Raw genomic sequence first — 18,161 nt, forward strand, 5'->3', positions numbered from 1 at the left:
GAGTGTGGTAAATGTGGCATCAGTGAGTGTAGACACTAGCCATAGCCAGAGAGCTGGCGAGATCCCACACAGGCAGATTGACAGGGGTTCTCGAAGGAGGACTGCTGCATATCCACCGCCTGTCACAGGAGCACATCACTAGTGACTTGATGCTTGTTTTGGTCCATCATGGAGGCACAGGCATGTTTTGAGTGCAACACCAGATGGATGCTCAGGATCATGGATGCATCACTGTCTGACATCTGTGACTCCCTCCACCGCATTGTTGATGCCTTGCATCATTTCACTGATGTACTTGACAGATGGTGGGGTGAGACATTGTCAGTCCTTGACTGCACATTGTCTATGCTAGAACATATGATGGGAGTAAAGCGTCAGGCACATGGCCGTAGGTCAGCCACAACATCTGCTGAGAGCCCACATGGCCATGCACACTCACAATCCCATAGTGGCAGTACCTGCAGCACTACAGACAGGAGGGTGCTATCCATACCATGATGTGGCAGGCCATGGACATGAGGTCCTGGGTGGTCCAGTGGGGGTCAATGCCCCAGCAGACACCAGTCACCTTCAGCTACTAGTACCACATCTGACCCTGGGCATGGTGGTGCCAAGTGCTACTCCTGACAGTACCAGATTCTGTGTTCATGGCAAGAGAAGGTGAACTGTACATTCTGCCATGTACAGTCCACAGCTGTCCAACATACCCTTGTGTAGGGCTAGCACATGGCTTGACTGTGTATACACACAAACTCACACATCACTGTCACATCCAGATAACCAACAGACACACACAGCACCTCTCCATGGCCCAGCTGACCAGCACCCCTTCCTTTCTCACACACACGATGTCAACTGTGTGGCACAGCATAGACCTCTGGCAATCCCACACCAATCCCTGTGCATCTGTGAGGTGCCACAACTAGGTATGTGTGGACATACTGACTGTGCCACATCCCTGCCATCCATACCATCGATGCAGAGACATGCAAATATGTGTGTGATGCACAGGGTGACTATAGTACATTACACAACAGTTTGTAGTGTGGTAGTATTATGCCATGAAAGGTGCTGTATACTGGCATGTGACATGAGTTCACATCAAAGTGTTCGTACAATTTTTCCATGATATTAGATTGGTGATAGTGTTGCTGACTGACAGGTGTCTCTTGTAACCCTTTATGTTTCTGTTCCAGTGGTATGGGTGGTTATGTTGTGGAGTCCTGGTGTCAATACAGTGGCTCAGGATGGCATGGTAGCAATGCAGAAATGTGACATCAGCAAGGTACGGCTGTATATGTGCATGATTACCTAGGTGCATATGTGTACAACAGTGTGTCAGGGACAATGGGGGCAGACAGCATAATCCTGCCTGTATACCCCATGACAAGGCACGCTACCATTGTTACAAGTCACCTGGGTGTTCGGTACCTACAAATGTAGGTGGTGGTGGATAGCATTTATGCTTAGGTAGATGTGGGCTATTTAGGGCCAGCAGCTACTCACAGGGCCTTAAAATATATAAACATTGCACACACAGACACACTGCTGCAAGGAGATATGTTCATACACACACTCACTCACAGAGTTGCCATTGCTGAGAATAGAACCCCTATTTATCAAGTTGTATATACTACAGTGCTACGTAGTTATCTCTTGCGCCATGGAGCTTTTGCATTTTAAAAGTGTCTGCCAGTGCTATTAATGTGGATGACATCAGCAGGTCCTGTAAAGGAGGCCCATGGAGGGTTGACAGGTAGCCACAGGGCCTTCAATGTATAACCACTGCACACACATAGGCATGACAGAAAAACTACTGCAAGGGGATATGCTTACACATGCACAGTTGACGTTGTTGAGAATAGAACCCCTACCTCTCTAGTTGAATGTACTATAGTGTTACGTACTTATCACATGCACTAGAGAGCTTATGTGTTTTGAGAGGGTCTATATTACAATGTCGAACTCACAGGAGTACAAATGTTGTAATATTGAACCTAAATGTTTGAAATCTGAAAACCGTGAAGCCATGGCACACCAATTTTTTTTCCCAGGGGAAAAAAATCAGTGGGCTGTTTTCATGGATTTGCTATTTCCTCCACTGGGTTGCGATTTTGTAGTTGGTATATTTAAGTAGGGGGGTGTGGGGGGCACAGCCCCCCACATTGTGGGGGTCACAGCCCCTCACATTGTGGGGGTGGGGCAAAGCCCCCCACATTAGTTTAAGTTTAAAGTGTACGTGTTTTTTTTTTGTACCGGAACAGCAATTTTTTTTTTTCCTTGGGAAAAAAAAATCGCTGATCTATGTTTTCGTAATCCTTGGCTTTTGAACTTCATGGTTCGATATTACATCGTTCGAACTCCTGTGAGTTTGACAATGTAATATAGACCCATTTTGAGAGTGTCTACCAGTGCTATTAAGGTTGATGATATTAGCAGCTGTAGACTGGGAGGCCACTGTTGTGGAGGACACTAGTCATAGGGCTATAAAATGATTGGCTATTGCACAGACATAGGCCTGATGGGCATGTCTATACTGCTGCATGGGGAATATCTACACACACACACACACACACACACACACACACACACACACACACACACACACACACACACAGTGACTGATGTGAGATTAGAACCCATGCCTACCTACTATTACACACTACAGCTCACAGTGCTAGTTGCACATGCCACCTGTTACAGCAGGTGTACAAGTGGCTGCAGCAGTACATCACTCTACAACATTATGCATGTGTACCTCTCTCCCTCTCTCTCTCTCTATATATATATATATATATATATATATATATATATATATATATTACTTCTATACATGTATCTATATATGTGTGTGTGTGTGTGTTTGTGTGCATATATATATCTATATATATATATATATATATATATATATATATATATATATATATATATATATAGATTCACTATGTAATTTTGAAATACTGAAATCTCGAATTTCAGTATTTCAAAATTACATAACCGAAGACACCAAACACCGAAACCCTAAAACCGTGAGATTCAAAATCCTGAAGCTACACTACAGATACAGCACACACAAACACATACACACAACTTCCCCCAACTCAAATATAACATCCTACACTACAGATAAGCAGGGGGGCAAGCCCCCTTGCACCCCCATGTGGTGGACTGTGCTGCCACACACCCCCTACTTATATGTACTAACTCTGAGATCGCACAAGCAGACACACACAAGAAACATACTCCCACACATTGTACACACCCTCACACACACACACCACAGTCAAAACACATACTGGCAGACACTAAAGCCCCTAACCGACAGACATACACATACATACATACCCAAACTCACATCTTACCATTCACACACCACAACACCATAAGCGCTAATTCAAAGTCTCCTCACTTCGGGATTTTGAATTTCGCACTTCTGGTTTGTCGGTATTTCAAGACTTCAGTATTTTAATTTTGAAATACTGAAATTCAGGATTTCAGTTTTTTTTTAATTAAATAGGTATCCCATATATATATATATATATATATATATATATATATATATATATATATATATATATATATATATATATATATATATATATATATATATATATATATTTATATATATGCCACACACTGATAGATAAGGGTAATCATGTCTGATGAAGATAGGGAGACACAGATAGGTATGCATAGTTGCCTATATGCACAGAGATGTATTCACATCTCAGTTCTTTAGGCAGATGAGGCGTCAGACATGGGATGAAATTAGCTAAGTGTAGGAGCATGCCCAGTGTGACCATCAGTACTTACAAGGTGACTCCAGGCCAGACCTACCTGTACTCCATTATGGGATTTTGTGTGCTACAGCCAATTGGTCACTGTACCTAATTCAAATGTCCAGCACCTCCCTGATATAATGCCCAAGGGATTCCCCGGCTGTGTGCTGACCATAATATATGACTGATACCTATGGTGTGTACAGATTGTAATAGACTGTATGGGTTTTGCATTATATGTCTGGTATGTTTTACATAGCATTGTGATTTTCTGGTAGATAAATGGCAAATCATTATAGATTGACATTAGGAAATGCTGACAGATATTTGAGTTACTGACTCCATACACAGCAGGGAACCCTTGCTACTCCATTACGTTTTATTCTCTGCACTTTCTGCATTTGCCTGGCCACTAGTTCATCATTTTCCTTATATGTGGGCCTTTGTCCCACTCCTGTTCCTGCCTTTGTCCATATTTCCTGCTCTACATAGTTGTAGGTATGCTGTGACTGGGGTACATGATGTAACACCACACACAGGGTTACAGACATCACACCTCTGACTGTACATGTTTTGCAGGTGTCTAGTGTTCCTTCCCATACGTCTACTCTGCTCCTCAGACAGTTTTTTTTTTGTAATATACTACCACATGGTGCCCACTGACTTGTTGTAAGTACTGACACAGTTATGTGATGGCGTTTACATCCTGCTGCTACTCTGACTTGTTGCAACCTGCTGTTATACTAGTCACCTTCTAGGTTACACGGAGCTGAGTAATGTCCATAGCTGTGGCCCCCTATCCCTCCATTATCTCTGGCTTTGTCCAGCTTTCTTGCAGTAATAGTGACATATGCACTGTCTGTGGGACTCCTTCTATAGTTGTACCTCACAACTGGTGGTGGTTGTGGCTTAGTGGTCTAAGTACAGCACTCTAGTTGTCAGGGTCCATGGTTCGAGAGGGGGTTGTGGAGGCTGGCATAATGGTTAAGGTGTTTACCTTACAGAGACAAGGTGCAGGGTTTGATTCTCACATGGGGTAATTGGCTAGGCTTAAAATGGCTCACAAGGCCAGTTAGACTAGTACCAATCTATGAATCTATGAATCTATGCAAAATTGCAGGTGCAGCCCGCTTTGAAGCATGAACACCATCAACCACAGTAATGTACTTAGCCCACTAAACTACACCAGCCATCAGACAGTGACATTTAATTCCTGACACTATCAACTGCAGACATGCATAACACTTTGACCCCTGCTTATTGTGGAAATAGAACAGGTTGCCAGGTTGTTTGGGACAGACACCCCTGGGATTGTGTGGTCTGCTGCTATAACCTTGCAAACCTACTGTTACTGCAGTTGTATGGGAGCACAGCTATGTTGGGGGTAGGGGACTCTAGCATTGACAGTTATGCATCTGCCCTATGCCTGCACTCTTTGTCATTTGCCTCACATACTGCAGTGGGTTTTGCTGCCTTGTGGCCTACTGCATATTATGGGGCAGCCAGTATTGCACAGAGAGTTCCTGTTTCCCACATAGCTGTTAGTTGTCTGCAGGTAGACCAGTAGCCCACTCTATTCCCTTGCATAGATGTATCATGTCCATACATATGCTAGCATACTCTAGTAACCCAGACATTTGTTGTAAAGGAGAGTGACTTACCTTGTGAATGCAGCAGTTGAAATAACAGTGCTTCAGAGATGACTTTGTTGGATGCATACAGTGCACAGCCAATACATGGAAAGGTACAGGTTGTGTGGTGTGGCTGGCATTCCTTTTACTATGTATCTGAGTCAGAGTGAGGTGTCAGTCCCTAGGACCATAGGTTGTCAGTGCATGTACTATGCGTTGCCCCATTGCCAAGGCAAAGGCATACTGGTCATTCCTACATCTGCCTACAGGGACAGGCTCAGGGGGTTCCTCCTCCAAGTCCACCTGTGGACGTGGCTGTGGAGATCTTTGCACTTTGGGGGACTGTGTGTTCCTCAACTGTGATGATCCTGGTGCAGCTGTTCCTTCAGGATCATACTGTGTAGCATGGCACATACTGTGAACATCTGTGCACATGTGGCTGGACAGTACTGCAGGGATTCAACTGATATACTGAGGCAGTGGAACTGTGACTTGGGCAGCCCAAACACACATTCTATGATGTCCCTTGTTTGTGTGTGTACCTCATTATGGCATTCATCAGTAGGTGTGTGTGCATTTTTGATGGTTGCCATCATCCACTGTTCCAGTGCGTAGCCAGTATCCCCTAGTAGATGGTTGTACGGGATGTCATCCCCTGGAAAACATCTGGTACAGCTGTGATGTGTGCCAGATATGGGAATCATGATAACTGCCAGGGCTGTCACCACACACTCCTGATAATGTCCTGGGCATTACACACAACCTGGCAGTTGATGGAGAGATACTCCTTGCTGCTGACATACACTCTACCCACCTCACTGGGCGGTGCTTTGATGTGTACATGAGTGCAGTCTATGGCACCCAGTACCTCAGGGTAGTGTGCTACACTGTAGAAAAGATGCATACTGCTGGCCCTCTCCTCAGGGGTGCAGGTTAAATAAATGTGCTCACTGGCATGGGTTAGCATGGCAGCCAGGAACTGGTGGAGTACCCTGTATGCAGATGCCTGTGATACCCCCAGCACGTCCCCAGTTGATCTTAGAAAAGTACCTGTAGCTGGTATTCTAAGGGCTACACATACGTTTGTTTCCACTGGAATGGGTTCCCTCTTTTGGCTCTGGGTCTGAATTGAGGGCAGCAGAGCTCTGTGAGTTCTTGTTGTATGCCCCTGTCTACCCTGTAGTGATCTACAACCTCCAGCTCATGTAGCTCCTGGAAGGTTCCCCATAGGACTGAACACTCTTCTCCTTCTGAGTCTAGGCCTATTGTCAGCATCAGCATCAGCACTTACCTCAGCCTCTAGCACATACAGATGTATCAGAGCAGCAGCAGCCCCTTTCATTTTGTCAGTTAAAATTCCCAAGTGTGTACTCCAATAGTGCAGAGTATGGGTGAAAAATCAAATTGATTGTCGTAATTTTGCCTGACTGAATTATTGTTTGCTTGACTGAATTATTTTATGTATTTTCTGGCATTGTTTTATGTTTTTCATCTGCCCTGAAACTGCTTCCCTCCTATTTCTGAGGTGGAGTTTATAAAACTGGTCTAACAGCTTTTGTGTTATCTGATTGGTTCAAGGCTTGCTGATTTAAAAATAGTTTCTGTTTGTAAATTCTTGCATACACTGTTAGAAACTCCTGGAGTTCTGGCTGGTGTGATTCTCAAACAATCTGGAACTATAGCACTGACTGATAAGTATATTTCTTGGCACTTTAACCTTTCAAAGTTCTTCATTGTCTTATTTTGCCTGACTGAATTATTGTTTGCCTGACTGAATTATTTTATATAATTTCTGGCATTGTTTTAAGTTTCTCATCTGTCCTGAAACTGTTTTTCACCCTCTCTCCCACCCTATTCTTGTAGAGTTGTTATAGTTGGTGGCTTTACAGTTGCCAGCCACTACTGTAAATTTGATCTGGAACATCCCTCCCAGTCTGGTGTTCACTCAACTTAATAGAGAGAGAACATTTGAGAAGGCTAACCCACTTAGGTTCTTAACCTTGAATTTTTCTTCTACTCCTTCTTCCTCTCTTCTTGCACTTTACTAAGAAAAAAAAATGCACTTTATTTTGCTTTTGCCTCTTGTTAAAAGTACTCAATTGTATTTATTCTGCTGCATTTATTACTGCTTGGTAGTAGCCTGATTAAAGTGTAACTGTTATTCTATGCCTTTTGGTTTAAGCACTTGGGCTTCAGACCAGTTGTTTTACATTAAGAAGGTTTGTGGTCTGCACTGTTGTGGCAGGACAGGTAGCTTACATCCTTCTACATTGGAAGTTGCTGATTGAAGGCTTAGTGTCTGTTATTCTAAAAGTATATTAGTTCTGGTTTAAGCACTTGGGATTTAGGTCAGTTATTTTACATTAAGAAGGTGTGGTCTGCACTCTTGTGGGTGGAGAGGTTAGATTCTGCCCTTCTGAGCTGGGAATTTCTGGTTAAAGGATTATTGTGCCTGCTTATTTGAACTGTTTCTTTCTGAAATTGGTACGCCTTTTTTGCTGTAGCATAGCCTAAATTCAGACCTGCTGAATCTAGCTTTGTTTGTATATGTTTAATACAAATATGTATAATATTCTATAGCTATGTCAAGAATCTCAATGGCAACACTCAGATTTGCTATGAGTTACAGCACAATGACACTAAATATACAGAGCCAACTGATATTGCCAACATCCTGGCAGATAGGTTTAGTGCTAACTTTACCCCCCTCTCACCCCCTATAGGGCCCATCTTTATACCGGAAGAATGTAAAGTTCCTGTAATAATGGCTGCACAGGTAAAAACCTCACTATCCAAAGACAAGAACACAGCATCCATGGGACCTGACAACACCCCAGGCTGCCTTCTACATGAACTGAAATGAAAAGGCACCCCACCTAAGTACCATGTTCAGTCATAGCCTCACCTCAGGCTTTGTGCCCACTGAATGGCACACTGCGACGGTTATCCCACTCCACAAAGGGGGGCCACAACAGACCCCAGGAACTACCGTCCCATTAGCCTGTTGAGGCTGGTCTGCAAGGCCACGGAATGTATCATCATGGAACTCATAAACAAAGACATTGGAGATTTCCAAACTCTGGACCCCACACAGTTCGGGATTGTAAAAGGCAGATCATGTCTTCTAAACCTGATAGACTTCTTTGAAGCAGTCAACAAAGCCATAGATGAGGGTAAGGTGGTTTACACAGCCTATCTAGATCTCACCAAGGATTTTGACACCACCCCCCACTCTGGAATTATAGATAAACTCACTAAACTAGGTATAAATCCCTATGTCACAAGATGGGTTGCCAACTGGCTCACTGACAGAACCCACATTGTGAAAGCAGCAGACTCCAAATCCGACTTCAGACCAGTGACAAGTGGAGTACCACAGGGTTCAGTCCTGGGTCCTCTCCTGTTTGGTATCTACTTTTCTGAAGTACAGGCTAACACAGAAGGTTTTTGGCTAATGAAGTTCGCAGATGACTGCAAACTAGGAGCCATAATTGAAACTTCTAACAATGTGGACATCCTACAAAAGGGCCTCACTGAGACAGATGCCTGGTGTCAAAGCCATGGCCTCAACTCAATGCCAAATAGTGCATTGTCATCTCCTTTGGTAAAATCTCTGGACCCATGAGCTACCACATAGGTGATTGTCTACTTAACACTGAAAGTGTGATAACAGACCTTGGGATACAGGTGGACAGTAGTCTTTCCTTTGATAATCACATCACCAAAGTAGTCAGGAAATCCTTCTACATGGCACACTTCATCACAAAAGGTTTCTCATCCAGGAAAAAAGAGGTCATTGTTCCCCTCTACTCATCACTCATTAGACCCATTATAGAGTACAACGCCCCTTTCGGTATGTACCTCACAAGACATCTACAACAACTGGAAAGGCCGCAGAAATACCTCACAAAGAGGATTACTGGCCTAAAACAGATGCCCTACGCAGACCATCTCAAAAAACTCCAGCTTTACTCCGTCGCATATCGCCTACTCAGAGGCGATCTCTGCCTAACATACAAAGCAATGTCAAACCCAGAGCTGTTGGGATATGCTCCACTTAAAGAAATTCCAATCCCTCAGAGCTACACATTCTAGGGACCTAAACCTTGTCACCACAATAAACAGAACATGTGGGAGGGATAGATTGCTGTCCCAGAGACTTTCCATACTCTGGAACAGACTACCTATCTATGTCAAATAGAGCTCCTCATTAGCACTCTTCAAGAAAAATCTTGATGATTAGATGGGAAATAGGAAATTCACCCCAGGGATCACCTCTGCAGCTCTGCTTGACAGGGGCACAGGGAAATAATTTTCTTGGGTGGTGAAAGCCAGGGTACCTTTTTGGCTAGGCTTGTATAGGCCCTAGGACCGATAGCCTAGTACCTACTATGAGTCTATTAACCTTTGAAGGGTGTATTCATACTTTATAGTGGTGTGATGCAGATGCAGCCTGTGTGATTGGCTAACTATGATGCATCCACCTGCCAGGTATACCACTGAGGGATTTGAATGGCCCAGTGTCAGTGAAACAGGGCTTATCAGCCATTTATACATGACTGGCTTTCCAAGGGTACTTCCTTCATTTTTTTTTTTTAAATCCTTTCCCTGCTAAGCACTGCGGTGTGGCGTGCAAACTCGTGGTGCTGGTGTCAACACTACTCAGCAGTCTGGACAAACCCCATGCACAGGCATGCTCAGCATAGCTTAAACCAGCTAAAACATGTTCTTGCAGTTAAACAAAGCTGAGCAAGGCTAGACACACACCCCTGCTTAGCTGATCCGAGTGGTACGCAAACGTGTGCCACTGAGCTCCAATCCGCTTAAACTTAGACACACCCCATTTTAATGTTAGATACCTGTTCTACTGACAGCAACATGGTTGTGGACCTGCATGGATTTTATCTGCTGACACAGTGGCCCATTTTTTCTATTTGCCAACTTATTTGCATACAGATCCTTGCACATAACCTGGATAGTTCACAATTCCAGGGCCTGCCTCCTTAGCAACCACTGATATCTACCATTGTACATACTGCATGCAGGACACTATAATGCATTATTTTCACATATATCTTATTTTTAGTTTTTAAACATTTTAATATTTTTTTTTGCATAATGGCATGTTTGTTCATTGCTGCATGCTGCACAAACGTAATATGGGTATTAAAAAATATATTATTTGATGTTATTATGCATTAGTATTTGAACTCACAGGGCATAGTTTTGCATATATCTGTGCCTACAATGACATTTCTGACCTTCTACTTGGGCTTTGACAGCCTCTGTTCAATTTTTACATTTCTTTACATGGTTATTTTCCATGTAGACTTCTGACACCAACATGGCTTCTGCACGGATACCTATCTGCTTCCTGGATAACAAAACACCCTCATTTGCATACATTTCACCTGCTTATGAGGTGATTAGCATGCCACGGACACTTCCTTGTCTACACACTCATGCACGCCCCTCTGCTCTGTTTACTGGATCGCACAGATGTTGATTTCCATGTTAGATCTGTGCCACTCTGCCTACATGGAAAATCTCTCCATGTAGGCTTTATTGAATTCTCCCTGGAGTGGTATAATTCTCTCTCTTTCTCTGAGGATATATATATATATATATATATATATATATATATATATATATATATATATGTGTGTGTGTGTGTGTGTATAAAATGTGAAAACCTTACGTGATTAAATTTGTTATAAATTAACATCTGGTTTGTCAACACAACTTGATTGTCATAACAGATGTGTGAGACTGTACAATCTTCTGGATGGGGGAATATGGGGGAATGGCACATCACATCCTATACTATCCTGAAAAAACTCCTGCCCTGTTTGGCCTCATATCCTTCGAAAATTCTAATAGGCAGTTGTGATCTACCAACAAAGCTCTAATAGAAAATATCCAGTGTAGAACTAGCTTGGGTGAATCTCTCTTCACTAATCAAGTTGCAAAAATCTGGAATACCCTGCATCCTGACCTCAGGCTACAAAAACGTGCAACCATCTTCAAAACAATTAAAAGCCTACCTACATACCAACCATTTATGGGCCTGCAAATGACCTCTCTGAACTCCCATCCACCTGAAAGAGGGTACTCCCCTTGCTTTACTCAAACACATGATATGTATTACACCCTCTCTCTTTGTACATACTGTAATATAATCTGCATGCCTATACTATACTAAAATTTTTATATGTCTATAAAGACATGATGTATCTCTGTATTATTAGCATGTTAACTTTTCCATACTTAGTACTTGTACTGATCTCTGTATTATCAGCATGTTAACCTCTCTACAGCTGTAGCTTGATAGCCATTGTATATATACTGCTCATATTATGTAATAATCTTTCTGGAGCTTTTCTCCCGAGGGCTCCGCTGAAAACAGACACTAGCTGTACAGCCAGGCCGTACTGGTAAACAAATGTTAAATAAATAAATAAATAAATAAATAAATATGCCTTTCCCCAGTACTGTGCAATACTGGAATTAGAATAATTTTACTGGGGGGGGGGTGTGTGGGAGCATAGCTCCCATATGATGGGTGCAGGGATTTTGCTACCATGCAAAAACATATGTATTTTTCTTTTTTTCTTTTTGTTTTAGTGTTGCATGTATGAGGTTATAAACTCACAAAAATCCCAAATCTTTCTGAGAATGGTTTGCATTGTATTAAGTGGTTTGTGTATTAAGTTGGAAAGACAACAAGAAGATTGAATAATAGGATATATGGGCATATATCTGCTATAAAAAAAAAACATTTGAAATGCTCTTTCCAGGAAGTTAGCTGTGCATAAAGCATTAAAAATGTTTTATGTGCTGAAATAAGATGTCAGTGATATAAGGAGTGGTGACACTGAAAATATTTTTCAACTGAAGGTGTATATGTGGCAGGTTAGTCTTGATTCCTACAAAACACCAACTCCAAATATGACCACAATTTTAATAGTGTAGTTTAAAAAGACTTTAAAACTTTAGGGCTGTGTAATCCAGCAAAGTACTGATGGTGACATTTTTTTAACAAATGTTAAATATATTTGTTGTGAAATGTAAACATTTTTAATATAAAATTGTTTTGGTTTAAATGTTGATTGTACTTACACTCATACCTATCTACCTCTTAGTGCAAGAAATATGGACAAAGACTAAAATAATGGGGGGCAAAGGCCCAAAAATAGGGACAGATTTTAAATATTGTTTTTATAAACTTAAAAAGTAGCTAGAATAACAGAATTTGTGTTAGCAAGCATTTTCTGAAGGATATGAACCCAGCCACTGGGGATGCACAAGCCAGTGCATTTCTTTGTGCCGGCCCCAAGCCCGGATAAATTGGGAGGGTTGTGTCAGGAAGGGCATCCAGCATAAAAATTTGCCAAATCATACATGCGGACAACAGTACAGATATACATACCAGATTGGTCAAGGTCCAGAATAACAACAACTGCCACCAGTACTGCTGGCCAACAGGGTGGCAGAAATTGGGCTACTGTTGGCCGAAGGAGGAGAAGAGGGGGAAGGCATGCCCGAATGTAGGTGAAGGCTAGGACTGTGATAGTGCAGGTCGGAACTTTGAATGTTGGCAGTATGACTGGTATAGGGAGAGAGCTAGGTGATATGGTGGACAAAAGGAAGGTTGGTATATTGTGTGTGCAAGAGACCAGATGAAAGGGGAGCAAGGCTAGGTGGATTGGAGGTGGGTTCAAATTTTTTATCATGGTATGGATGGGAGGAGAAATGGCATAGGGGTCATCCTGAAGGAACAGTATGCTAAGAGTGCTTTGGAGGTGAAAAGAGTGTCAGATAGAGTGATGTTTATGAAGCTGGAAATTGATGGTGTAATGATGAATGTTGTTAGTGCATATGCTCCACAAGTTGGGTGTGCGATGGATGAGAAAGAAACATTTTGGAGTGAGTTGGATGAAGTGGTGATGACTGTACCCAAAGGTGAGAGAGTGGTTACTGGAGCAGATTTCAATAGGCATGTTGGTGAAGGGAACAGGGATGAGGAAGTGATGGGTAGGTATGGTGTTAAGCAAAGGAATGCAGAAGGTCAGATGGTAGTGGATTTTGCGAAAAGGATGTATATGGCTGTGGTGAATACGTATTTTAACAAGAGGGAGGAGCACAGGGTGACATAAAAGAATGGAGGACGATGCACACAGGTGGATTATTTCTTACGTAGAAGGGCCAGTCTGAAGGAGATTGGAGACTGTAAAGTGGTGGCAGGGGAAAGTGTAGTTAGGCAGCATAGGATGGTGGTTTGTAGGATGACATTGGTCATCAAGAAGAGGAGGAGGAGTGTGAGGGCAGCACCAAGGATCAAATGGTGGAAAGTGAAAAAGGGTAATTGTGAGGTGGAGTTTAGGGAAGAGTTAAGACAGGCACTGAGTGGCAGTGAAGAGCTACCAAATAGCTGCGTTACTACAGCAGAGCTAGTAAGGGAGATGGCTAGAAAGGTGTTTGGTGTGACATCTGGAAAGAGGAAGGAGGACAAGGAGACCTGGTGGTGGAATGAGGAAGTACAGGAGAGTATACAGAGAAAGAGGTTGGCGAAGAAGAAGTGGGATTGTCAGCGAGATGAAGAAAGAAGACAGGAGTATAAGGAGATGAGGTGCATGGCAAAGAGAGAGGTGGCAAAGGCTAAGGATAAGGTGTATGAAGAGTTTTAAGAAAGGTTGGACAGTAAGGAGGGAGAAAAAGATCTGTACCAATTGGCTAGACAGAGGGACCAAGCTAGAAAATATGTGCAGCAGGTAAAGGTGATAAAGGATAATGGGGGAAACGTACTCACAAGCAAGGAGAGTGTGTTGAGCAGATGGAAAGAGTACTTTGAGGGGATGATGAATGAAGAGAATGAGAGGGTGAAAAGGTTGGATGATGTGTGGATAGTGAATCATGAAGTGCAATGGATTAGCAAGGAGGAAGTAAGGATAACTATGAAGAGGATGAATAATGGAAAGGCTGTTGGTCCAGATGACATACCTGTGGAAGCATGGAGGTGTTTAGGTGAAATGGCAGTGCAGTTTTTAACTAGATTGTTTAATGAAATCTTGGAAAGTGAGTGGATGCCTGAGGAATGGAGAAAAAGTGTTTTGCTACCAATTTTTAAGAATAAGGGTGATGTGCAGAGCTGTAGTAACTACAGAGGGATTAAATTGATCAGTCACAGCCTGACGTTATGGGAAAGATTAGTGGAAGCTAGGTTAAGAAGGGAGGTGATGATTAGTGATCAGCAGTATGGTTTCATGCCAGGAAAGGGCACTACAGATGCAATATTTGCTCTGAGAGTGTTGATGGAGAAGTACAGAGAAGGTCAGAAGGAGATGCATTGTGTCTTTGTGGACTTAGAGAAAGCATATGACAGGGTGCCTAGAGAGGAGTTCTGGTATTGTATGAGGAAGTCGGGAGTGTCAGAGAAGCATGTAAGAGTGGTACAGGATATGTACGAGGCTAGTGTGACAGCAGTGAGGTCTGCGGTGGGAGTGACAGATGCATTTAAGGTGGAGGTGGGATTACATCAAGGATCAACTCTGAGCCCTTTTTTATTTGCAATGGTGATGGGCAGGTTGACAGACGAGATCAGACAGGAGTCCCCATGGACTATGATGCTTGCAGATGACATTGTGATCTGTAGTGAAAGTAGGGAACAGGTGGAGGAGAACCTGGAGAGGTGGAGATATGCTCTAGAGGGAAGAGGAATGAAGGTCAGCAGGACTAAGACAGAATATATGTGTGAATGAGAGGGAGGATAGAGGAATGGTGAGGATGCAGGGAGTAGAGGTGGTGAAGGTGGATGAGTTTAAATACTCAGGATCAACAGTTCAGAGTAATGGTGAGTGTGGAAGAGAGGTGAAGAAGAGAGCACATGCGGGATGGAGTGGGTAGAGAAGAGTGTCAGGATTGGTTTGTGACAGACGAGTACAAGTAAGAGTGAAAGGGAAGGTCTACAAGAGGGTAGTGAGATCAGCTATGTTATATGGGCTTGAGACAGTGGCATTGACAAAAAGGCAGGAGTCAGAGCTGGGTGGCAGAGTTAAACATGTTAAGATTTGCACTGGGTGTGATGAGGGTGAACAGGGTTAGGAATAAGTATATTAGAGGGTCAGCCCAGGTTGGAAGATTTGGAGACAAAGCCAGAGAGGCAAGATTATGTTGATTTGGACATGTGCTGAGGAGGGATGCAAAGTATATTGGGAAAAAGATGCTAAGGATGAAGCTGCCAGGTAACAGGAAAAGAGGAAGGCCTAAGATAAGGTTTATGGATGTGGTGAGAGAGGACATGCAGGTGGTTGGTGTGACAGAGCAAGATGCAGAGGACAAGAAGAAATGGAAACAGATGATCCGCTTTGGCGACCCCTAACGGGAGAAGCTGGAAGCAGAAGAAGAAGAAGATGAAGTATAAAACTCAAATGTATGTCATTATTTATTGACTTCAATCTTCAGTGATTTTCCAGAAAACCACAAATTTTACAAGGAACAGCTAAAAAATATGAGGCAAAAATCTGAACAGTTGAGAGGTATGACTACATTCGCAGCTGACACTAACCCAGGTGTTATAGTTTTATATAAGGTTGTATTTGGTTGTATATAGTCATGTGATTTAATTCGTATTTCTTTTAAGAGCTGGCTATACACCGTCACTTAAATCTGATGAAGTTTTCTGAAGGAAAATGCAAAATATTGTTTGTGGATTATTAAAGTGCTCCTATTAGTTTTACATAAACTGCAGTGCTTCTTTGTGGCTGTCTGCAAAGGAATTTTGACTCACTAAAGGGCATTTTAAAGCTTGTGAAAATGAACATCATATGAATTCTATATTTTTAAAATACAGTATCAGAAAATGAAATGTTTCCTAATTTAAATATGTCTTAAGAAGTTACTACTTTGAGATGGAGGTGAAAAGATGAATTTTAAAGACTCACCATAATGCCAAGTTTAAAAGAACTTCTTGAAGATTGTAGGATTATGGCAGAGAGATGTTTACTGAATAAAAAATAAAAAGTACAACAGTCAGTTTATGCTTCACCATGCTGAAACCAAAAGTACAACAGTCAAATTGTGTAAACTGTTTAATAAAATCTTACCTATAGATGAAGTAGAATGTCTAGATAGAAAAAATGGCATTCTTATTTCATCTTCAAGGGAAAAAAGAAATAAAACCAAAATATGAAAGTTTATTGCTCACTTTCTAAACTATTATTGTTTTACAATTAATTTCATTTTCACTTATACTCCTTAGGCCGGATTCAAAAGAAAGTTGTGGACAGCACAGCATGCCAAAGGAAGATGTCTGTGGATGGCAAAACAAGAGCATGTGATAATTTATTCAGCGCATTAATATTGCAGACTCCCCTCATGCCACTGGATTCCTGTGTGCACCTAATGAAAATAAAATGAAATAGACTAGTGTACCAACAATTTAATGAAAGGACTCGATGGGGGCCACTTGTGCTCACCCTTAATGCTACAGCTTCCCATGATTTTCTAAACAATCCTGCAGATTTGGAAAATTATAATGCTTAAAACAAAGCAAACAAAAAAATGCAAGCTTCATTTAATGCACTAGACCACTAGACCAAGCTGGGGTACCACAAGCCATAATAGAGGACAATGTGCAAATGCATCTCAGATGGCACCTAGCAAAGTGACAAGCCAGTCTACAGTTAAACCACCTGTCTGAACAGGAAGTAATAGACAGAGATTAGATAGAGAGCTGGTGGAGGCTGTCTGCAGGATGCATGTACATGCAGTCTGTGGGTTAACCTAGTATCTGTAGAGACAAAAGTGTGTCTGATTTTGGATACACTGGTCTCTGGGACATTTCAGCATCATATGGGCAACACAGTAGGGGTGTCCCTGACAGCTGTCAGTTGCAATCTAGGATAATTTCTGGCAGTAATATGCACAAAAGTGGATGAATGCATCCTCTTCCCAACAACAGTCATGGAGTGCAGAGCTATCATGCAACAATTTTTGCCATCCTCTCCCATGTCTTCAGTAGAATTTATTGCACCCATGTCTCAATCAAAACACCAGTAGTACCCAATGCTGAATGGTACAGCAATAGACAGGTGTGACCATTGCTCAGTTGTCAAATAGTTTTCTCTGCAGATGGTTGCATTATCAATATTTTGTCAACACACCCTAGTAGTGTGCATGATGCATTTTGGAGTGAAAGTCCTCTGAGGACTGCTTTTCATCATGGTGAAATACCAGAGGAGTTCTGACCAGGTAAATACAGAACCACTGCTATACAGAAAGCAAAATTCAATATCTAGACATTTGAATAGTAAGCATGAGGACTAACCATTTGTTTTCATCCCTTAAAACAGGTGACTCTGGTTAGAAATGATGTGTTGTGTTATGAAGCCATACACAGCCCCATCAATGTCTGCTGAGGATACATATAACAGAGTGTACACTTCGACACAGAATACCATCAAGTATGTGTTTGGAGTCCTGAAAACAAGATACAGATGTCTGGACACATCCAGGGGTGCACCCCAATACACACTAGAAATGTCATCACAGATGATCACTGTGTGTGTCATGTTACACAACATGATAACAGCAAAGTACAGTGGCCTATCAGCCATCAAAGCACTGTGGCCTATCAGCCACTGGTGTGGGTGACCTACCCCAAGAACGTTAAATGTCTGGCCTGAAGGTATCAGAGCTGTAACAGGATGACCAGGGAAACACAGAGGTGAGAAGAAACAGACATGGGTGATGG

The sequence above is a fragment of the Protopterus annectens genome, chromosome 3.part1, assembly GCF_019279795.1.
Source record: "Protopterus annectens isolate FY-2018-M chromosome 3.part1, PAN1.0, whole genome shotgun sequence".
NCBI lineage: Eukaryota > Metazoa > Chordata > Ceratodontiformes > Protopteridae > Protopterus > Protopterus annectens.